Source organism: Equus quagga, chromosome 2 (genome assembly GCF_021613505.1).
Source record: "Equus quagga isolate Etosha38 chromosome 2, UCLA_HA_Equagga_1.0, whole genome shotgun sequence".
In the NCBI taxonomy this organism is placed as follows: domain Eukaryota; kingdom Metazoa; phylum Chordata; class Mammalia; order Perissodactyla; family Equidae; genus Equus; species Equus quagga.
In genome coordinates this window covers 112,312,802-112,334,403 of record NC_060268.1, presented here as the reverse complement: position 1 = coordinate 112,334,403, position 21,602 = coordinate 112,312,802, and the positions used below count along the sequence as shown (strand labels likewise).

At 36.4% G+C, this 21,602-nt stretch overlaps 1 pseudogene; it reads right to left on the bottom strand.

Annotated features, from left to right (window-relative positions):
• Positions 1-20,151: 20,151 nt before the first annotated feature.
• On the bottom strand, positions 20,152-21,146 carry LOC124235647 (40S ribosomal protein SA-like; annotated as a pseudogene).
• Positions 21,147-21,602: the final 456 nt, after the last annotated feature.

Genomic DNA, 21,602 nt, shown 5'->3' with positions numbered 1-21,602 from the left:
TATCGCTGATGAACATAGATGCAAAAATCCTCAACAAAATTTTGGCAAACTGAATACAGCAATACATCAAAAAGATTATACACCATGATCAAGTGGGATTTATACCAGGGACACAGGCATGGTTCAACATCTGCAAGTCAATCAATGTGAATCACTACATTAACAAAACAAGAAACAAAAACCACACGATCATCTCAATAGCTGCAGAGAAAGCATTCGACAAGATCCAACATCCATTTATGATAAAAACCCTCAATAAAGTAGGTATAGAAGGAAAGTACCTCAACATAATAAAGGCCATATATGACAAACCCACAGCCAACATCATACTCAACGGACAAAAATTGAAACCCATCCCTCTCAGAACAGGAACAAGACAAGGGTGCCCACTTTCACCACTCTTATTCAACATAGTACTAGAGGTTTTGGCCAGAGCAATTCGGCAGGAAAAAGAAATAAAAGGAATCCAAATAGGCAATGAAGAAGTAAAACTCTTGCTGTTTGCAGACGACATGATCTTATATATAGAAAACCCCAAAGAATCCATAGAAAAACCATTAAAAACAATCAACAACTACAGCAAAGTTGCAGGCTATAAAATCAACATACATAAATCAGTAGCATTTCTATATGCTAACAATGAACTAACAGAAAAAGATCTCAAGAACTCAATCCCATTCACGATTGCAACAAAAAGAATAAACTACCTTGGGATAAATTTAACCAAGGAAGTGAAAGATCTATACAACGAAAACTACAAGACCTTCTTGAAAGAAATTGAAGACGACATAAAGAGGTGGAAAGACATTCCATGCACATGGATCGGAAGAATAAACATAGTTACAATGTCCATACTACCTAATTCAATGCTATCCCAATCAGAATTCCAATGTCATTCTTTACAGAAATTGAACAAAGAATCCTAAAATTCATATGGGGCAACAAAAGACCTCGAATTGCTAAAGCAATCCTGAGAAAGAAGAACAAAGCTGGAGGCATCACAATCCCTGACTTCAAAACATACTACAAAGCTACAGTAATTGAAACAGCATGGTACTGGTACAAAAACAGATGCACAGATCAATGGAACAGAATTGAAAGCCTGGAAATAAAACCACACATCTATGGACAGCTAATCTTTGACAAAGGAGCTGAGGGCCTACAATGGAGGAAAGAAAGTCTCTTCAACAAATGGTGCTGGGAAAACTGGACAGCCACATTTTAAAGAATGAAAATCAACCATTCTTTTTCACCACTTACTAAAATAAACTCAAAATGGATCAAAGACCTAAAGATTAGGCCTGAAACAATAAGTCTTCTAGAAGAGAATATCGGCAGTACACTCTTTGACATCAGCTTCAAAAGAATATTTTCGGACACCATAACCCCTCACATGAGGGAAACAATAGAAAGAATAAACAAATGGGACTTCATCAGACTAAAGAGCTTCTTCAAGGCAAGGGAAAACAGGATTGAAACAAAAAAACAGCCCACTAATTGGGAAAAAATATTCACAAGTTATTTATCCGACAAAGGGTTAATCTCCATAATATACAAAGAACTCACACAACTCAACAATAAAAAATCAAACAACCCAATTACAAAATGGGCAGGGGACATGAACAGACATTTCTCCAAAGAAGATATACGGATGGCTAATAGACACATGAAAAGATGCTCATCATCACTAATCATCAGGGAAATGCAAATCAAAACTACACTAAGATATCACCTTACACCTGTTAGAATGGCAAAAATATCCAAAACCAAGAGTGGCAAATGTTGGAAAGGCTGTGGAGAAAAGGGAACCCTCATACACTGTTGGTGGGAATGCAAACTGGTGCAGCCACTATGGAAAACAGTATGGAGATTCCTCAAAAAGTTAAGAATAGAAATACCTTATGACCCAGCCATCCCACTACTGGGTATCTATCCTAAGAACCTGAAATCAGCAATTCCAAAAGTTCCATGCACCCCTATGTTCATCGCAGCATTATTCACAATAGCCAAGTCACGGAACCAACCTAAGTGCCCAGCAACTGATGATTGGATAAAGAAGATGTGGTATATATATACAATGGAATACTACTCAGCCATAAAAAAGGACAAAGTCGTCCCATTCACAACAACATGGATAGACCTTGAGGTGAAATGTTGAGTGAAATAAGCCAGACAGAGAAAGACGAACTCTGTATGTCTCCACTCATAGGTGGTAGTTAACATAAGGACAAAGAGAACTGATTGGTGGTTGTCAGGGGAAAGGGGGGTGGGGGGAGGGCACTAGGGGTGAAGTGGTGTACCTATAACATGACTAATAATGATGTACAACTGTAATTTCACAAGGATGTTAACTTTCATAACCTTAATAAAAAAAAGATAATAAAGGGGAAAAAAATCTGAATAAGACCATGATGTTTCTCTAATTAAAGCCCTCCAGTAAACTGAAATACTTTTCCAACCAAAAGAGCCCTGCTGAACCTCTCACCTGCCTATAGACTTAGTCCCTCAGTGTGCCCTCTCCCTCACGCACTCTGGGTTTCGTTCTGTTTCTTGAATTTGCCATGCTTTTACCCAATTCAAGGTCTTTGTACCTGCTATTAACACTGCCTATAATGTTCTTTCCTCCAAATTGCACATCAACTCACCCTTTAGTTATCAATTTTTCCTTTCTTTAAATATGAACATTCCATGTGAAAAAGTTGCTCCCAATGATCTTCATTTGAGCTCCATTTTATTTTCTCTGTAGCTTTTATTATAATTTGTAACTATTTTATTTATTTGTTTGACTATGAGTTATTTCTGTCTCCCAAAAAATACAAAAATGTAAACCCTATGAAGGTAAGAATTTGTTTCCTATTAAATTCCTTGTCTACCAAAAGTATAGCTTTAATAAATATTGGTGAAATGCATAAATAAATAAATTACTTTCTAGGCCTTGATGTTCAAAGGGGGATACAAATACCTACCTAAAATTTTTGTTAAGAAGATTAGAGTAAATATATGCAAAGCACCTATCATGGTGTCTGGTGCATAAAATATGCATAAAATATGGTAGATACATTTTGAAAATTATAATTTTCATCAGTTTTATGGATAAGCTCTGTTAATGGCAAATACAATAAGTTGAAAAGATAAAGAAAGAAAATAATTCATTGAAGAAACTCCAGTACTTATTTCTTTATTAGATGAATTCAGGCCAGTGCCAAGGGAAGGACATATATTGTCCACAAATGACCAGGAATAAAACTTCCTTAAAGGAAATCTTAAGTCAAGCCAAACCTGACACTTCTCTAAAGTTTTAGGAATCCTGGTTTGCCAAGCTAAAATCAATAGTCTTCAGGACCGACCTCCCTCTTTCTGCTTTCCTCTCTGAGCCCTGCAAAATTCACACAGACTCAGCTCTTCTCACTCCTGAGGCAGAGCTGTACCTCAGCCCTGACTTCTTAGAGAACCAGCGGGAAAGTGTTTGGCCTCCGAAGCAGGTATTCTGAAGCGACATCCTCAGAGAAGGGTCTTAGATGCAACTCTGAATTGAGATCGAGACATATTTGCATTGAAAAAAGCCTAAAGGAATGTGCTTTGGTTTAAGTTTTTGCTTCCCTCCCTTATTTTCTCAGAGAACAAATGCCCAATATTCAATAATGATTCTTCTAGATGTATAGTGTATCTACCTAGCAACATATCTATATCTATATATAGGTATGACTTTCTGCCACCCAAATATTCTTTCATATATTCCTTCATATATATTCTTTCATATATTGGTAATATCAGGCATTTTCTAGTATTTAAATCAATTCACCTGGAGAAAAAAATGATCTCTGATCAACTTACACAAAACTAATGCCAGATGTTCAACTAACCATGGAGTAACTAGGCAACTGAATGCTTATTTTCTGCAATAGGAAAATGGATTTCTTGCTTGAGTGTGACATTAGATAAGTTGCTTACCTTCACCAGTAAATATTTCAGTGGCAGCTTTCAGCATGGAAATGCTTCTCACTTAGCCACATTGTGATGAGGCTCAGTTTCCTGGGCAATCTTTTCTGTCACTGAGGAAGCACCCCATGCTGCCTGATTAGTGCCTAGCTGAACCACCTCCAACTGAATTTATTTCCTTTGTACCACTTACAATACTTTCAAATTATCTCTTTCCTCCACACTCCTTCCCCCACAGGATTCTGTGGAGTAAAGAGTAGGCAGTATGGGCAAGTATGAAAATGCTCAGCTGCTCAGAAGTGTTTTCTTGCATAAAATATCTCTATAGCAATGCTTGCTGAGAAATGCTGTTAATAAGAACAGTTTAGCGACCTAGGTATCTATTAACTTATTTTCCAGCAAATACCCATATTTCTTGGTCTAATGGGAAATTATCATTCTTAATTTAAATTGTCCTGGTAGAGATGGCATTAAACACTATTCCCTTGACAGAATATGAAAGGTGATTCCTTCAAGTCATATGTTTGTTTTATATTTAGCATCTAATTTTTTTCACATTATTAAAGCTGACTCTAGTGTACATGGTACTGAAATATAGTTGACTGATTTCTAATAACTAATAAAAAGTACAGATAAGATATTTAAAGCATGAAATTATTTTAATGTATTTATCATGGACGTTTTTATTAGTTTTTTTGGCAAGTCAAGAACTCAATATAATTTAAATATATTTGATCCATATTATTCCAGTTCCAGTCAATTCAAAGTACAATATTTGAACTGTTACTTTCATAACTTTGAATTTGACCTGAAATCACACTAACTTTTTAATTTTGGTCAAATAGATAAAAATGCTAACATATGTTGAATATATAAAGCTAGTAAATATTTTTCATGTGGCAGAAAGAATCCGGTCAAGATAAGAAGTAGAATGATTTTAAGCTCTTTGACAGGAGGAATGCTTCTTTCAATGAGACAGGAAAGAAAACTAGATAAAGGATTAAATATATTCGCAAATAAACAGGAGATGAATTGGTTACCGTCATCCCTAGTGAGCTCTGAGTTTTGTGGGGAGGATGCTAATTCACTTCCTGAGGGTGTACTGGGGAGACCTTAGAGTTCATGTGTTTTCAGAGGGACCAAATTTTATTTTAGGAAGTGTTGATTTAGCTCTGAAGAACCTCTAATAATAAATTCCACATTTTTCATTATCTCTTTAACTTGGCTGATGCTTTATTGTTGTAAAAATTGTCTTGTATTTTCTTTGATCTTCCTCATTCATCAATTCTAGGTTTTACCTAATTTTCTTGAGACAATTATACCTTTGCTCTTCTAAATTTTTTTGTTGCCTGGAAGAGATCTTGGCTCAAAAATGAAAATGTGTACAGATAAGGTCGAGTACGTTTTCCTTTAACACTCAGACGACAAGAAAGAGCAGCTACAGGCACCAGTATGTCTTTTTAAAGTAATCTGTGTTATTCAGGTTCTTTCTTAATCATATCCTTTTCCCAATCTGTTTTATTGAAAAGGAATGGTGCTTTCCTTTGCCTTTATTATATAATATCTACATATTTTCATGTAAACAGAATATGTCAAACTAAGCTCACTCTCTGTTGATTATTAAAAATACATATGCTTAGTTTAAAATTAAAATGTCAAATCATAAATCTAATGGCTATTAGCTTTTGCTTATATTGTAATAATGGAAATTTCTCTAAAGTCGTTGAAAATAATTTGTTCTACTGTGGGATACACTCTCTGAATCCATGGTTTATATTTATTGTTATATTCCTCCTCTTTAGATAGTATATAAATAGCTCTAACAGTCCTGCTTTGGGGGCTTAAGGGTTCTTAATTAGAAAAAGTTCAAATTTATGGGACTAACAATTTTGGTATATTTGGTTAGCTCCCGCATATTTGAGCTTGAATGAGAAAGTAAAGTAGCCTTGTAACATATCTGCATAGAAAACTGTGAATTTCAATTTATTGAGATTAACATACACCAAGTAGTGATTTTCCTTCTCTTGGTTACTGTTGTGGATAAATCAAAGCTCAAAATTTGGAAAGAAGCTAGTTTCTCTCGGCACATTAAGCTTCTTAAGCAAATACACACTTGGCTAGCGTGAATGCCATCCATTTGAGGAAATGTAAAAAACAGGGCTTAAAATCACATCTTTTAAACGCAACCTATTACAGATTCTTAATGCTTCATGAGGTAAAAGAATAGTTGATATGCTAGGTGGTTGGTATTTGAGCATATTTTCTATTTGTAGGAAGAGATTTAAGTGTAACTATCCCTTTAATGATTATTTTTCCATTTGTTTTCTCTTATGATTTTTATATACCTTTTAACTCAGCTTTATCTTGAGACAAAAATCTTTCATTTTTGGTAGAACACAAAAATGTTGTCATATATTAAAAGACTCTGTTAAACATTTTCAAGTTGAATCTCCATAGTAAGAATTGGGAAGAGATAAGTCACAAATTTTAACAATGGAAGCAACTTCATCCAGTATTGTCATTTCACACAGGCATTAAAGGTGCATGTCTAGGGACCGGCCTGGTGGCGCAGTGCTTAAGTTCTCACATTCCACTTTGGCAGCCCGGGGTTCGCCAGTTCAGGTCCCGGGTGCAGACATGGCACCACTTGGCACGCCATGCTGTGGTAGACGTCCTACATATAAAGTAGAGGATGATGGGCACGGATGTTACCTCAGGGCCAGTCTTCCTCAGCAAACAGAGGAGGATTGGTGGCAGATGTTAGCTCAGGGCTAATCTTCCTCAAAAAAAAAAAGAAAAAGAAAAAAAGGTGCATGTCTCAGGGTCACATAGTCAATTATTGCTTAAAGTGTCTACCATCAAAATCAAAGTCGCAGAACTTTGAGCTGATTAAAGTGATTTTACTATTCTTATGTATGTTTCCCAAATTCTTGAGCCAAAGTTCAAATCACATTACTTCCAATTCAATACATACTTATGGGATTTTTATACAGCATATATAAGATTCCACACCTTTATATGATGCCAATATTTTAAGACCTCAGCATAAGTTTTAAAATTTTATGGTTTCTAATTGATTTTCAAACAAATCTTTCAAGGAAAAAGTGTAAATAGATGCAAAAAGGGCTAGAGATGAGTGGTAAATTGAGCCAAAGAGAGCAAACACCAGACCCACTGGGGTAAATACTTTGGATTATTTTAATATTTGCACAAATAATGGTGTTTGAAAATGTTTTCAAATCTGCCTTAAAATCAGCAGACCACAGTAAATAGCCTAAATTTAAGTAAATAGTAACTATGCAGTGGGGCCAACATGGAATGAAAAATCTAATTTTTTCAAATGCTAAATTTAATGTTTGTTTCCCATTAGAGGGAACTGGGGTGCATTATCCACCTTCCCACGTATCAATGTTGCTGTATTATATCAGGGAGGAAAAGGAAACAAATTTTGGAGGGCTTATTTACTTCCTGGGAGCAGCAATAGGGTAGCAGTGTTCTGATGATAACTTGTGGATAAATTACTAGTTCCTCCATCAGGTTCATAGAAGTTTACCAATGAAGATTTTGCTGCAACATGTGCAAAAATGGTCCAGATCATTCAATCGTTCAGTTCTGCTTTTTAAGATACATATCTCCGTCTTTAAATATTCATCGTCTAGAAAACCCTTGTTTTTCAGAAGAGATTTTTCATTTGATAAAAGGATTCTTTACTAAACTGAAGGTTTATACTTTTTACTAGGAGGTTTCCTTGAGCATTACATGGTTTTCTACAAATAATTTATTACTCAATTTTAGAAATCCATCTCTTAAGAATTTTAAAGTACACCAATACTATACCTGACCTTTAATATGTTGTTTTGTACTCAGATTTCTCTTAGCTTATATTCTGTGTGGCTCACAGCTACACTGTTTACAGTTGGAGCAAGAGCATTGGTATGGTTATCAGCAATTTAGAAATCTATCATCCAGGGAATTAAAATTAAAAGGAACTTTTTATTCCCTTGGAATTATTTGATCAAATTATGAAACGAATGTGAAACTCAGTAGAGCCTAACCCTGGTATCATTGAAGAGTTTTTACGTTAATTATTTAAATTAGACAGACTTTTCATCTTTATGCTTACCAAAAACAACTCTTAACTGAATTAGAGCTTTGGAATTAGAGTATTAAAAATGTATGAGTCACTAGTTCATGAGAAATAAGTGTATAGAAGGCCGTCCATGCATTCTAACAGCCAGATAGTCTTCTCAAATGTTTGGCCTCTGAAAATCTTCTCAACGGAATAAATATTCACTTTTTGAAAGATTTTATAGAGGCAGCGATAAACACCGGGTGAAGACTGCGATCTGCTTGAGCGTCCCTCCGCTTTGGCTTCTCCTTCAACGACTAATATTTACACTGAGAAATCACGTTATCAGTGACTTGAAATAAAAGAGCTTCTTGGAAGATTTTTCTTTTTACTTGAAGTTTTATAAGCAATTAAAATTGGGCTAGAAGTTGCATTACAGATAGAAATATATTGTTTAATCACGTATTTTAATGCATTATATGTTTCCCAGCAGTAAAGAATTCACTAACGTGAATAAAGATGGGTATCAAGACTAACAAAGACAGCTAACAAGGGACAATTAGTCTCATAATCTTTCATTCGGTTGCAGAGTAATAAGTATTTGTTTCTGCATATTTTTAATTTATTTGTTGTTACCTTAAAAATGAATGAGATATATACTATACTGATGCAAAATATTTTCACTCCATTCTATATGTAAGTATGTAAAGTACTTTTTACAAAGCTAAGTGGCCAAGTTACTCTGTTTTTTTTTTTTTTTAAAGATTTTATTTTTTCCTTTTTCTCCCCAAAGCCCCCCTGGTACATAGTTGTATATTCTTCGTTGTGGGTCCTTCTAGTTGTGGCATATGGGACGCTGCCTCAGCATGGTTTGATGAGCAGTGCCATGTCCGCGCCCAGGATTCAAACCAATGAAACACTGGGCCGCCTGCCGCAGAGCGCGCGAACTTAACCACTCAGCCACGGGGCCAGCCCCCAAGTTACTCTGTTTTTAATGCTAATGATATATTGTATCAAAGCTACAGTCTACTTTGACGTCTGTAGCTGCAATGTGGTCTTCAGGCTCTAAAGTACAAAAATATATCTGTTTTATTAACCCAATTTAAATATAAATCTTTATATGAAAAATTTCTTCCTTTTAGTTTCATTTTATATTTCTGTGATTATTAACAATTAGGTTAAATTCTTACAGAATGTAAATTTCTCATCCAGAATATAAAATAAAAATGACGAGTTTCACATGTTCATACCGCAGCATTTGGTTTATCACTAAACATACTGCATCCATTCATTCAACAAATACAGATGGAGAATCTACTAAATGCCAGCCACAGATTTATCCACTGAGAAAAACCACTGTCATTTACTATTGACAAACCAGTTGACTCATATGTGTGCTGATGTAGTTATTGTGTGTGACCCCACAAGAATATTAGCACATAGTAGGTCCTTGATACATGTGTGCAGAATCAAGGAATGAAAGCCATCGACCAGTATGTGGCTTGTCAGCTGAAGGCCTACGTTCACATTCTTAGAGACACAGATTCAGCTAAAAACCTACCAAAAACCCAACCTTCTCCACAGCTATTTTTTCTAATCGTTCTGTTATACTCTTTATTAACTGCTATTTTCTGTTTGAAATGCTGTTTTCCACTTACAAACATTTTTAACATTTTAAAAGGAAAAATTTAAAAAGCAGTTGGGATCACAGGAGGAGAATGTTGACTCAAGCCATTTTTTAAAGAGGGTAGTCCTGACTTTCAAAGTCTGTCTGTATGATTACAGCTGTCTTATGAGACAAAGCCAAAATAGTCCGTCAATACCACACAAGCACAAACACTCAGAAGTATATTTTAGTAGTGTCATCAACAATCTCATGGCAGTAAAGGTGGTTGAAATGTAGAGATCAACTATGTTTGTGGTATGCATACATACCCTACAGGCCTTAAGGATTAGCCTCAACAAAAATAGTCAAATATATAATTTTCATCATAAATATACAGAGAGATCAGATCAGTCTTTTAGTCCAAGAACACAAAAGATAAAGCCTGAAATGATTCTACCACACTATAATTGATTTGTCGATTTCAGCCTCACTCAACACCTCTACTCATCATCTCAGGAACGGCAGCAAGTTTAAAATGCTGAAAGTGGAAATTTTTGCTTTTTTATTAAATAGAATTTAAAAGGGACAGGGTAGGAATTTAACAAGTGGCATTTATTTTAGTTTTACATGTCCTTTAGGTCCCAGTTCAAATATTTTATTAGACATATTATTTAAACAAATTCAACCTTCTGTAACAGTTCCTTATTTTAGATTTCTAAAGAACTAATTTTCTCAATTATCAATTAATTGTAAAGTATATACAAAAATAAGCACATGCAATATTTTGTTGATATGAATAGCATAATTTAACTACAAAACTTATGCATGTAGCCCTGTGCTTTTTACCCTATCAAAACTCAAAAACACTTCTTTTGCATTCTTGAGGCTCAAATGCCTTTTGTAGCTCATGCTGATCTTACTAATAAATAAATAAATAAAAGTGAGAAAATACAGCACAGCAAAGTAGAATTAATAATGGAATCAGTTTATTCCACAGAGCAAATCCACATTTCACAGTTGACCGTTTGTGTTGGTCCATTTCCAGTGGAGACAGAGAAGTGAGATGATTTCTTATGAAGAGGGTTGAGAAGGTCACGTGCCTTGGATTTTTTTGCAATTTGATGGCAGATTACTAAAATTCCCAATCTCCTTCTCCTGCGAAAATTTCATTTTACAATAAAAGAAATGTTACATGAAACTCTCAAAAAAACACATAATTCCAGAGAGCTGAGTTTTACAGTTAACCACCTATTAAAGACTGTTTAGGGGCCGGCCCAGTGACATAGTGGTTAAATTTGCACACTCCACTTTGGGAACCCGGGGTTCGCAGGTTTGGATCCCTGGGGCAGACCTACACACTGCTCATCAAGCCATGCTGTGGTGGTGTCCCACTCACAAAATAGAGGAAGATTGGCACAGGTGTTAGCTCAGGGACAATGTTCCTCAAGCAAAAAGAGGAAGATTGGCAACAGATATTAGCTCAGAGCCAATCTTCCTCATCAAAAAAAAAAAAAAAAAAAGAAAGTTATTTAATTTGAGGTAGAAAAACTTTGTGATATATAATGAAATTTCCAGCCTTCTAATGGCAGTTATCATGTTTGCTCGGCAGTCTTATTGCTTCCGTCTGTACGTGACTATTGACCCTGTTCCAGAGAAATTCAGTTCACTAAACATATGGTTGGTTAACTACTATGTTAAGCTTTAGGGGTCATTGACAGACGAAGCTGTGATATCTGAGGTAAGCTCATGCAAATAATTGCTGCTTGATTTCATTTCACCAGGCAAAGATGTCTAACTATTGTGCTAAAAGCATATTTTCTTTCTCTGGAGCCTACAGGGATAACCAGAAAATTGACTTCTGGCAAGGCAATCTCCCTTCCTCTTCTGGATCCCTACATCTGAACACCTCTTTGCAGCTTATTCAGGACCATCCACCTTAGAATTTTTCTTGTGGTCTCTGTGTCAGGGCTGTGTTCTCCAACCTGGATTACACCTCCTCTTTACCTGGGGAAATTTTCACACTGAAGGTGTGCCTGCTCAACAACAAACTAGAGAATCAAAAAGTTTAGATCCCATCTTTTTTTGAGAAGAATTCATTGAAATGTTTTCTGCTTTGTATAGTGTAAATTTTTCCTCAACTTTATTTTTATGTGAATAATTTTGAGATAATTCCTGAGTTTTCACCTTGAAATAAACAAACTCAACTCCACAACTTCTTTACTTCTAAATCGTATTGATATGTGGAGTACCAAGTCTAGAGATTGTCAATGGTACACCAACTTATAGCAAAGGAATCCTTAATGATAAGAGAAGTTACTTTTCATTTCATTAATTCAGATGGTAGAGAAAAAACATGCATTTATTACTGCAAGAATGAATAATTCATGTGATTTAGTAGCATAGTTTTTACATTTATTATTATGAGTCGTAGATGATACAAGCTCTTAGGAATAGCTGACAATGGAAGTATTAATGTCACCAGGCATTACAAGGATTTCATGTTTTATTAGTTTGGACACATATTTTACAACTTGAATTTTATACTTTCACTGATATAGTGGAAAAGTAAGTTAGAGCCCATTTTAATAAAGTATACAGTCATTTACACTTTAGAGGCAAAATTGCCTAGAAACTGTGAGAGTGGAAGAAATTGGTTATACCATCCACCAATCATACATTATGGTGGTGATATTCATAAATTTGGGGATTTTATAAGATATCATTTCAGACCTCTAAGTAAATTTAAGGGATTTAGAGACCAATCTAATCAGGCAAATTTTCTGGATTATACAAGCAAAATTAATAATTTTAATAAACAAATCATTTTAAATGGCTTATTGAAATTTATTGATACTGGCTACAGTAGAGTTGAAATTTCTCTCATTTTCTTAGGGACAGATAAATGCCTTAACTAGACCCAAGCAATGTAGATAACACTGATTTAAATTCACTAACTTTCTACATGCGTTTTAATAATTTACTCATCAATAATAACCAAAGCCACTCCCTTATCATACAAAATGACTTACTTCAAAATTAACTTATTTTTTCTTCCTCTAAACAGACTCTAGTTGACATAATAAGAAACAAAGACATTATGGCAAAATCTGAACAGCAACCATATCGGAATTCCTCCCAGGTCGTGAGATCTCAACTCGCCATGATTTCAGCGTTGTCAAGCCAGTAATGAGGCAGTGCAGACTTCGTGATTTATTTAATATATCCACCTGCCACGTTCATTTGGTGTAATTTGCAGGTACAGTTCATACATGAGATTCAAGACAAGGGCTTGAGATTTATAAATATTACTTTTACATATTTAACTTGATTTAGACTACTAAACTTAGATGAATTTAAAGCATAATTTTAGAATATTGAAAGAAAAAATGAAAAAGAAAAAAAGACAGTAAGTCCGAAGATAGGGCTTGTAGCAACCTGATTACAACTTAGTTATATTTGGTGGTTTATGCAAACCTAAACGTATATACTGATTCTCACTATTGTTAATGTACAAAATGGAGAACCATTCTTATGTCATAATAGTCTGTAACCTAATTTGTTTCATCCTAAATAAATTGCCTTTGAATTAACGCCCCTGAGGAAATGCGAGCATATGTCTACAGATCCTATAAACGTATATATGTTCTATATGCAGAAAGATTCCTCCAAATAAGAGATAAAATTATACTTTATCATAACTGAAACTCCTTCCCAAAACTCAATGTACAGTTTCAGTGTGCTTCATCACATGACATAAAGATTTCCTTTTCCCTTCCTAAGAATGCCTTCCTTACATCTAAACCTAGTCTAGGGTCTTAACAAAGTATTGGGAGGAAAAGTGGATCTGAAGTGTTTTCACCAGCTCGAGAAGAACAGAGAGAGGAGACCATCTGGATTAACCTGGGCTGTAGTGTGTGGTACTAGAACCTCTGTTACTAAAGAGGGAATAATTCTCAGCTCAGCAGCAATGTAGGAAACCCAATAGAAAAGAAAAGAGAAATTGTCAGGGCTGTCAAGGCAAGTCAAGATGTTCTTAAGACTGAGCCTGGTACAGAGAACCACAGAGATCATATTTGAAGTGTTTACAATATTTTTGAAATACTTTTAAAAGAGTTACTTGCTAGGGGAGTGGCCAGTAAGTTTTCTTGGTATTGACTCACTCCATGTTAAAGTTTTCCTCCTCATTACAACTAAGATAGAATAGAAAATAAAGTTTATTTCTTATCACCAGGAGTTTCTCTGGCTTCCACATTACTTAATCAATTTCACGTTTATGATTGTCGGGCAGATCTACCAGTTTTGCCATAGCCACAAACATTTATTCAGTATTGATCATCTTCAATGCTTTGTGCTTGGTGTGGGGAGAGATGGAAGGCACGCAAGACATATGATTTGCTCTCAAGGAACTTATAATAAACCTGAGGAAATAAGATGCGAGACACAAGAAAAGAAAAATATTATGGCACACATTATTTTAAGTTAATGGCATAAACAGTGTTTACCATAAATACAGAGGAAAATGCTATCATTTCTATTTGGGGTTGTCAAAAAGGCTCAATGCAGTATTTGGAATTTGAATGGGTCTTAAAAGTTGGGTAGTATTTGATTAGGCAAAGAGAAAGGATAACGGCATTTCAGAAGGAGGGTCTTGAGAAAAAAAAAAACATGGAAGCAGGAAAGAACAAGGTGTTTTTGATTTTTGTGATAAAGCTGTAGCAAACATCCAATTTGTGCAAGACACTTGCTCCAGAGGGCAATATGCTGCCTAATTGATTAGACTAGAGTTGAGGATGGAGGTTCACCCAAAAGTAGAATAAATACAGGCAGTTCTGCTGTCACGGGCCATTTGCATCCCTAATGATCACTGCACTATGTGAAATGGAAAAATAAAACCACACAGCTGCTGGGAAAAATGGGGTTGGGGCACAACACCCAAAACTCCATCAGCACACAGAAAAGAAAATCTAATAAAAGCTGTAGCATAGTTTTCTATATGGTTAAGAAATACATCAATACTATAATACATGCGCACTTGAACTGGAAAAATATCTGAAGTTCGCTTATGGCAATGGCTGTTGAAAGGACTGCAGTTTGTGAATTATTATGAGGTGGAGGAAAGAAGGGTATGTGACATCAGTAGGAAAGTTGGAACATCGGACGGGGATGGGTGTGGCTCATGGCACACGTGGTAACTGTTCACAGTGTGTTCGTGTGTGCATTTTGTGCATTCCTACATTGCTGAGTTTAGCTGGGTGCAGTTTTCTGCCTTTACTTAGTGTTTCTCACAGACAAAATCACAGATATGCAAATGTGAAATGAGCATGATACTCCAATTCTTCTATAATACATCAGTTGTATTGGAACCAGGTCACGTTTTCAAAACAAGTATCATAGCCGAACTGACTGTATGCATTGCCATGCGTTCACTCCAACTTTCTCCAGTCCATCCCTAGGGAAACATTGATATATGAGAGAAATACAGGTAAGTCAGCAAAATAGTGGTTAGACTTTTAGTTGGATGAATAAAGGAATCACAGTAATGGTCTAGGCAAAAATTGTCTTCTTTTGAAATTCTGGGTCAGGGATTAAATTTTTTCTCTTCTCCCATGTAGCTCCTTTAGTAAGATTTAACTATTTGGGAAGGTCCCCTACATTTTCAAGGTCATGCAGGGTTCAGAGCCCCGGGAAAAGGAGTTAGTCCAGTGCCTTCTGTTTTAAGTGCTAAGTTAAAAGGGTAAAAGTATTCTAAATGTTTATACATAGTTGAGTCTAGCTCATATGAATAGAAGGCCAGATAAGGCCAGATAAGCTCTAGTACTTAGACCATAATAGAAATTATTTACCTGGAACATCTTTGAGCAAATACTCTTTAAGGGCATGAGAGTCTAGAAAGAGTAAGATAAGAAATAAAAATATTAAGATCTTGACTAATATTGACATGGCTAACACTGTTCATCAGAGGAAATGTTATCTGTGTCTCCTAGTGGTAAGAAAATGTTCCTATCAGTTATATGAGAATAACAAAACTACTAAAAAAGAAATAGGATTTCTTCTTTAATATTAATATTTAACCATTAATAAATGGAAAAATTACTTATTCTTAGTTATTTGGTCAATTTCCTATATATTTGTCCATAAATGTTATGTGATTCCAGTTAAAATACAAAAGATAACATTTGGAAGAGATAGTGTTGACAAAATGATAGTTAAGTTTGTTTGGGAAATTATGTATGAGAAAATGAACAGGATATACCTGGGGAAAAAGAGAGAGAGAGAAGTCTAATTCTTTATATGGAAGACTAGGAAATTTGTTTTAAGCTTGATAACACATGTTTCTGGATACGACATGATTAAACATATACTCACAAATATAAGTATAAATTGGTGAAACATATTTGGAGGAAAAGTGTCAATATCAATAAAAGAGTAATGTCATGTGCTTTTTATTCAGAAATTTCACTGTTAGAAATGTATCCTATAGACCTACTTGCAGAAGTATATAAGGGTGTTTATTGAGCATCATAAGATATGTAAATAATTTTAAACATTCTGCTTTAAAAGTTAATAAAAGGCTAATACTTAAAAGTTTGATTATAGGGGCCGGCCCAGTGGCAGAGCGGTTAAGTTCTCACATTCTGCTTCGGCGGCCCGGGGTTCGCCAGTTCGGATCCTGGGTGCAGACATGGCATCACTTGGCAAAAACCATGCTGTGGTAGGCGTCCTACATATAAAATAGAGGAAGATGGGCGCAAATGTTGGCTCAGGGCCAGTCTTCCTCTGCAAAAAGAGGAGGATCGGCAGCAGTTAGCTCGGGGCTAAACTGCCTCAAAAAAAAAAAAAAAAACCTTGAATTGCTGAAGGTTATAACTTATTGGTTATTTTGCATTTCAAGGTCTTCTGGGAACTGTAGGGTTCTTTTGATCTTAGTTTTGTTATTTGCTCAGGTTTTTTTTTTAGTTTAGTTCATTGAAATGGGGTCAGAATGGCTGTTCAGTCAAACAATACACTGCGTCCACCACACTTACTCCATTCAAATGACAGTAAACTCATATTTAAATACCATATCTTGCTTTCAGAGAATTGGTATTCTCTATTTTGTGGGACTCTAGTATTCATGGAGTATTCATGTCTTTAATGTCTACCCTCATACACTTAATTTGTACCATCTGAAGAAAAAGGAATCAGAGAAAAGCATACTTAGCCTAATTAAACTCAACTATTATATAGAAGCAATATCTAATTATTTAGGTTAATTTTCATTTAGAATATAAAGCATTGGCTTGAAGCTTCTATGCAAAGAAAAATAAACCTCCAGCCAATACTTTGAGTTATCAGATGATTAAGAATTGTATTCTTAACTGCTGTTTTTGTATGCTCAGGGAACCAATCAGAAGCCTGGAGCCCACTGAATTTGATCAACTGTCATTTTGTCAGATGCAATGTTAGTGTAGCATGGAGCGAACCAAAGACATACGTTTTTCCCAGTTATTTCATTCAGCTAACATTATGTTGGAAGCACTTGGCCACCACAGTGCATGAAAGGAAGATGGTATGGTCTCTGGTCTATATTTGAAAATAGCATGCCAAAAAAAGGGACACAGAAATAATCACATGCAAGAGATATGTTATGACCATGTACATGGCCAACTCAGTAAATGTCCATTAGGTTATGCTTTCAGGAGCCAGGTAGATGAACGCTATAATGACAGGGAGGAACATGGCTAGTGCCACAAGAAACAGACCGATGAGGTAGAGTGGGTCTCCAAATATGAGCGAGATGACCTTTCACTTGAGAGGGAAGGGAGCAAATCAGCGGAGGGAATTCCAGTTAGTCCTCAAACAAAGAGTAGGATCGGATCGAGGCATAGGAAGACTGACACATGATCCAAGTAGGGATCTCAAAGATTGGTTTAATAGAATAAGTGGAAGATAAAACTGAAAAAAAAAACAAATAGTTTGAGCTCAGAATATTAAAGAATATGCATGCCAAGCTTATAAGTATAGAGTTTATTTGGAATTTTGCAAAGTGCAGCAGAGATGTGTACATACATTAGTGGTACTGAAAGGAAATTAATCAAGTAACAGTGTATCAGGTGGAATCCAGAAAATAAATGACTAAAGAGACATTTATATGAGTATATTTAACACACATACACACATCAACTAGAAGTTATGGATTATTAGAGAATCATTTCCCTAAAGAAATGCTTTTGTTTCTTTATAATCTGTTTTTTGATTTATGACAATTCTTTAGCTAAAGGGATATTTATAAAGTTATTTTTTCTACATAGCTCTGATGTTATTTTTTCACATATAAACATAAGTTCTGTGTCACAGCTCCCAGTCCAAAGACCTCAGGACTATCTTCCCTAGACTCATATCTGTAATGAAACCTCTCCATTTTTCATATACTGTATCTTGGGACAAGGGCTGCAGAATGTGTTCAGGAATATAGGTTAAATTACTTTTCTTTTTCTCATTCTCAATTCTACTTCTTTAAAACAGACCCAGGAAACCGGCTTTTAGTAGTTTTCCATCACTTACATCTTTTTTATCTTATGAGAACATCTTCTAAGTATCCCAGTAATTGTATTCAATGTGCCTTTTAAAGATTTTATGAACTTTTCTCCTCAACGACAATGTTAGTATTGAATCAACAAAAATATTTAGTCAAATTAGTTAATTTGCCACCCTCTAATTTAAAAAAGTGAGTAATTTTATTTAAACATTTCTCTGGGGATACATAAAAATAATCTTCAATAAATGCTGTATAGAAATTCAGAATCTGAAATATCTTGGTGGCAGTATTGCTGAGAAATCTGGAATCTCAGAACTTTTCATACATGTGTACCTGTAAGAGCTACAACACTGAAACAACTCTGATGTTTTTTAGCCAGAAAGACGAATTAATTGAAGAGATATTTGGAGCTCACAGAATCAATAGGGGTCTGGAGTACTGGATTCAGAAGCTAAGGAAATACCAAGGTAATTTTGGAAGTTCAAAAAGCAGCAAGAATTACTGACTTAAACAAGGACTGACTGATCAAGATGCTGCTAATATTGCTGCACAATATACTGTCAGAGTCGGGCACGACCCAAACCACTCTGGATGAAACCTCTCGGTGCTTCCACCATTGCCCCCCTTGATTCAGGCCCACCATCCTGAGAAGGAGCATCTTAGTGTGCCTGAGTCTGATACTCTGTTCTGGCTACCAGGCAGTGGGAAGAGACAGGAGCTCTCTCCTTCAGCTTGCGTGCTGGCAGAAGAGAAATTCATACACAAATACTTCTTCAATTGGAATATAATAATAGAAAGATCAGATTAATAGAAATATAAAGAAAAGTAAATGCTAAAGAGTTTTTAAAAATGCTAAATGGTCATTTTAGCATAGTAGAATCTTAAAAGTTTTAATTCTTTTATTTTTCTTTAAAAACTATTCATTTTATTTTATTATAAATGTATGATCAGTAAAGAATATTTGAAAATAGAGACAATGAAAATAACAAAATGGATCACATTTAATCCCATTTAAAAATAAAACTGCTGAGCCAACCCTGATGGCCTAGGGGTTAAAGTTCAATGCACTCCACTTCAGCAGGCTGGGTTTGGTTCATAGAGGTGGAAGCACACCACTTGTCTGTGAGTAGCCATGCTGTGGCAATGGCTCGCATAGAAGAACCAGAAGTACTCACAACTATACACAACTATCTACCGGGGCTTTGGTGGAGGGAAAGGGGAAAAAAGGAGGAAGATTGACAACAGATGTTAGCTGAGGGCAACACTTCCCTTGCAATAAAACAAACAAACAAAAAACCTACTAACTTGGAATATTAGATTCTTAGGGCCGGTGTTAACAAAGTACCACAAACTGGATGGCATAAAACAATCAGATTTATTTTTTCACAGTTCTACAGTGTAAAAGTACAAAACTAAGGTGTCCACAAGGCCAGAACACCTTGGAGACTATAGGTAGAATGTGTCTTCGTCTCTTCTCAGCTTCTGGTGGTGGTCGTTATTGCTTGGCAGTCCTTGGTTTGCAACTGCATCACTCCCATCTCTGCTTCTGTCATCACATGGCCTTCTCCCCCATGTGCCTCTACAAGTGGCACTTTCCTCTTCTTATAGGGACAACAATCACATTGGATTAGGGCCCAGCCTAGTGACCTTATCTAAAATTAATTACATCTATAAAGACCCTGTTTCCAAATAAGGTCACATCTCAAGGAACCAAGGGTTAGGATTTCAACATATCTTTTGGAGGAAGCAATTCAACCTTTGACAAGTGATGTATATTTTCATTTTTATCTGCATACATCAACTTTGCATGGTTGTCTGTGAGGACATGACTAAAGATATCTTATTTAGCCACAGCGCTGAAATTCCAATGCATTCTAAAACATGAAGGAAGCTTGACTACACTATGCTTTGTGAAACAAGCCAGAAACAAAAGGACAAAGATTATATGATTCCACTTATGTCAAGTATCTAGAACTGGCAAATTTTTTTTTTTTTTTTTAGAAACTTGTTTATTTTCCGTCAACCTTATTTCCATTTTCCGAGTTTGTGGAAGAACAGCTTAAGACCACTCAGTGGTTGTTCCTACCCACTCAGTGGCCTGAGCAGTGGGAGCTGCAGACCAGTCTTCAGTGGCAGGCTGAGCACTCCAGTCTTCAGTAGGGAACTGCTGAATAGGCACAGAGGGCACCTGCACGCCTTCAGACCAGTCTGCAACCTCAGTTTGAGTAGCAGTGAACTCAGGAGCAGGAGCAGTCCATTCACCCTGAAATTCCTCCTTGGTCACAGCCTTTTCAGCAGCAGCCTGCTCTTCCTTTTCAATCTCTTCAGGATCTCTGTAGAAGTAGAGATCAGGCATGACCTCCCATGGGTGTTCACGGGAGATGGTACCCCGCATGCGCAGAACTTCCTGGGCAAGCATCCACCACATCAGACCCACAGAGTGAGCTCCCTTATTGTTGCATGGGATGGCGATGTCCACATAGCGCAGGGGAGAGTCTGTGTTACACAGAGCAATGGTAGGCAGGTTAACATAAGACGCCTCTGTGAGAGGCTGGTGGTCAGCCCTGGGATCAGTTACCACCAGAAGTCTCGGTTCCCAGAGGCTGCCTGGATCTGGTTAGTGAAGGTTCCAGGAGTGAAGCGGCCAGCAATAGGAGTGGCTCCAGTGGCAGCAGCAAACTTCAGCACAGCTCGCTGTCCAGTATTCCTGGAGGATATGACACTGACGTCAGCTGGGTTTACAATGGCAACAATGGCACAAGCTGCCAGCAACAGCTTCTCCCAGGTTCTCTTCAAATTTATGATGTAGATGCCATCACTTTTCCTTTTGTAGATGTACTGTTCCATCTGGAAGTCAAGGTTAGTGCCACCTAAGTGGGTTCCTGCTGCAAGGAATTTGAGGACATCCTCCTCCTTCATTTGCAGGACGTCAAGGGCTCCGGACATTGTGAAAGCTTCCCTTTTAAGTTACGACGGGAACCCAGAACAATGCCGTATGGACCCCTCGCCGGGCAGCGCGGAAAAAGCTACTGGCAAATTTTTAGAGAAAAATAGTATTTACAAGAAGCCTGAGGGGAGAGGGACATGGGGAGATAATGTTTAATGGGTGCAGCTTTCCCTTTGGGATAGTGATAAAGTTCTGGAAATGGATAGTGAATGGTTGGACAACATTGTGAATATACCGAATGCACTGAATCGTACACTTAAAATTACAAATTTTGTGCTATGTATATTTTACCACAATAAAAACTTACCACTTTAGAAATGGACAAAACACTTGAACAGATACTTCATCAATTACTTATCTATGGCCACAATCAAGGTTTTAGCCAGGGATGTGGTTTCATCTGAGGCTTGACTAAGCAAATGTCTACTTCCCAACACAAGTGGCTGTTGGCAGAATTCATTCCTTGAGGTATACAACTAAGAGCCACATTTTCTTTCTGGGTCTTGACTACAGGCCACCTGCA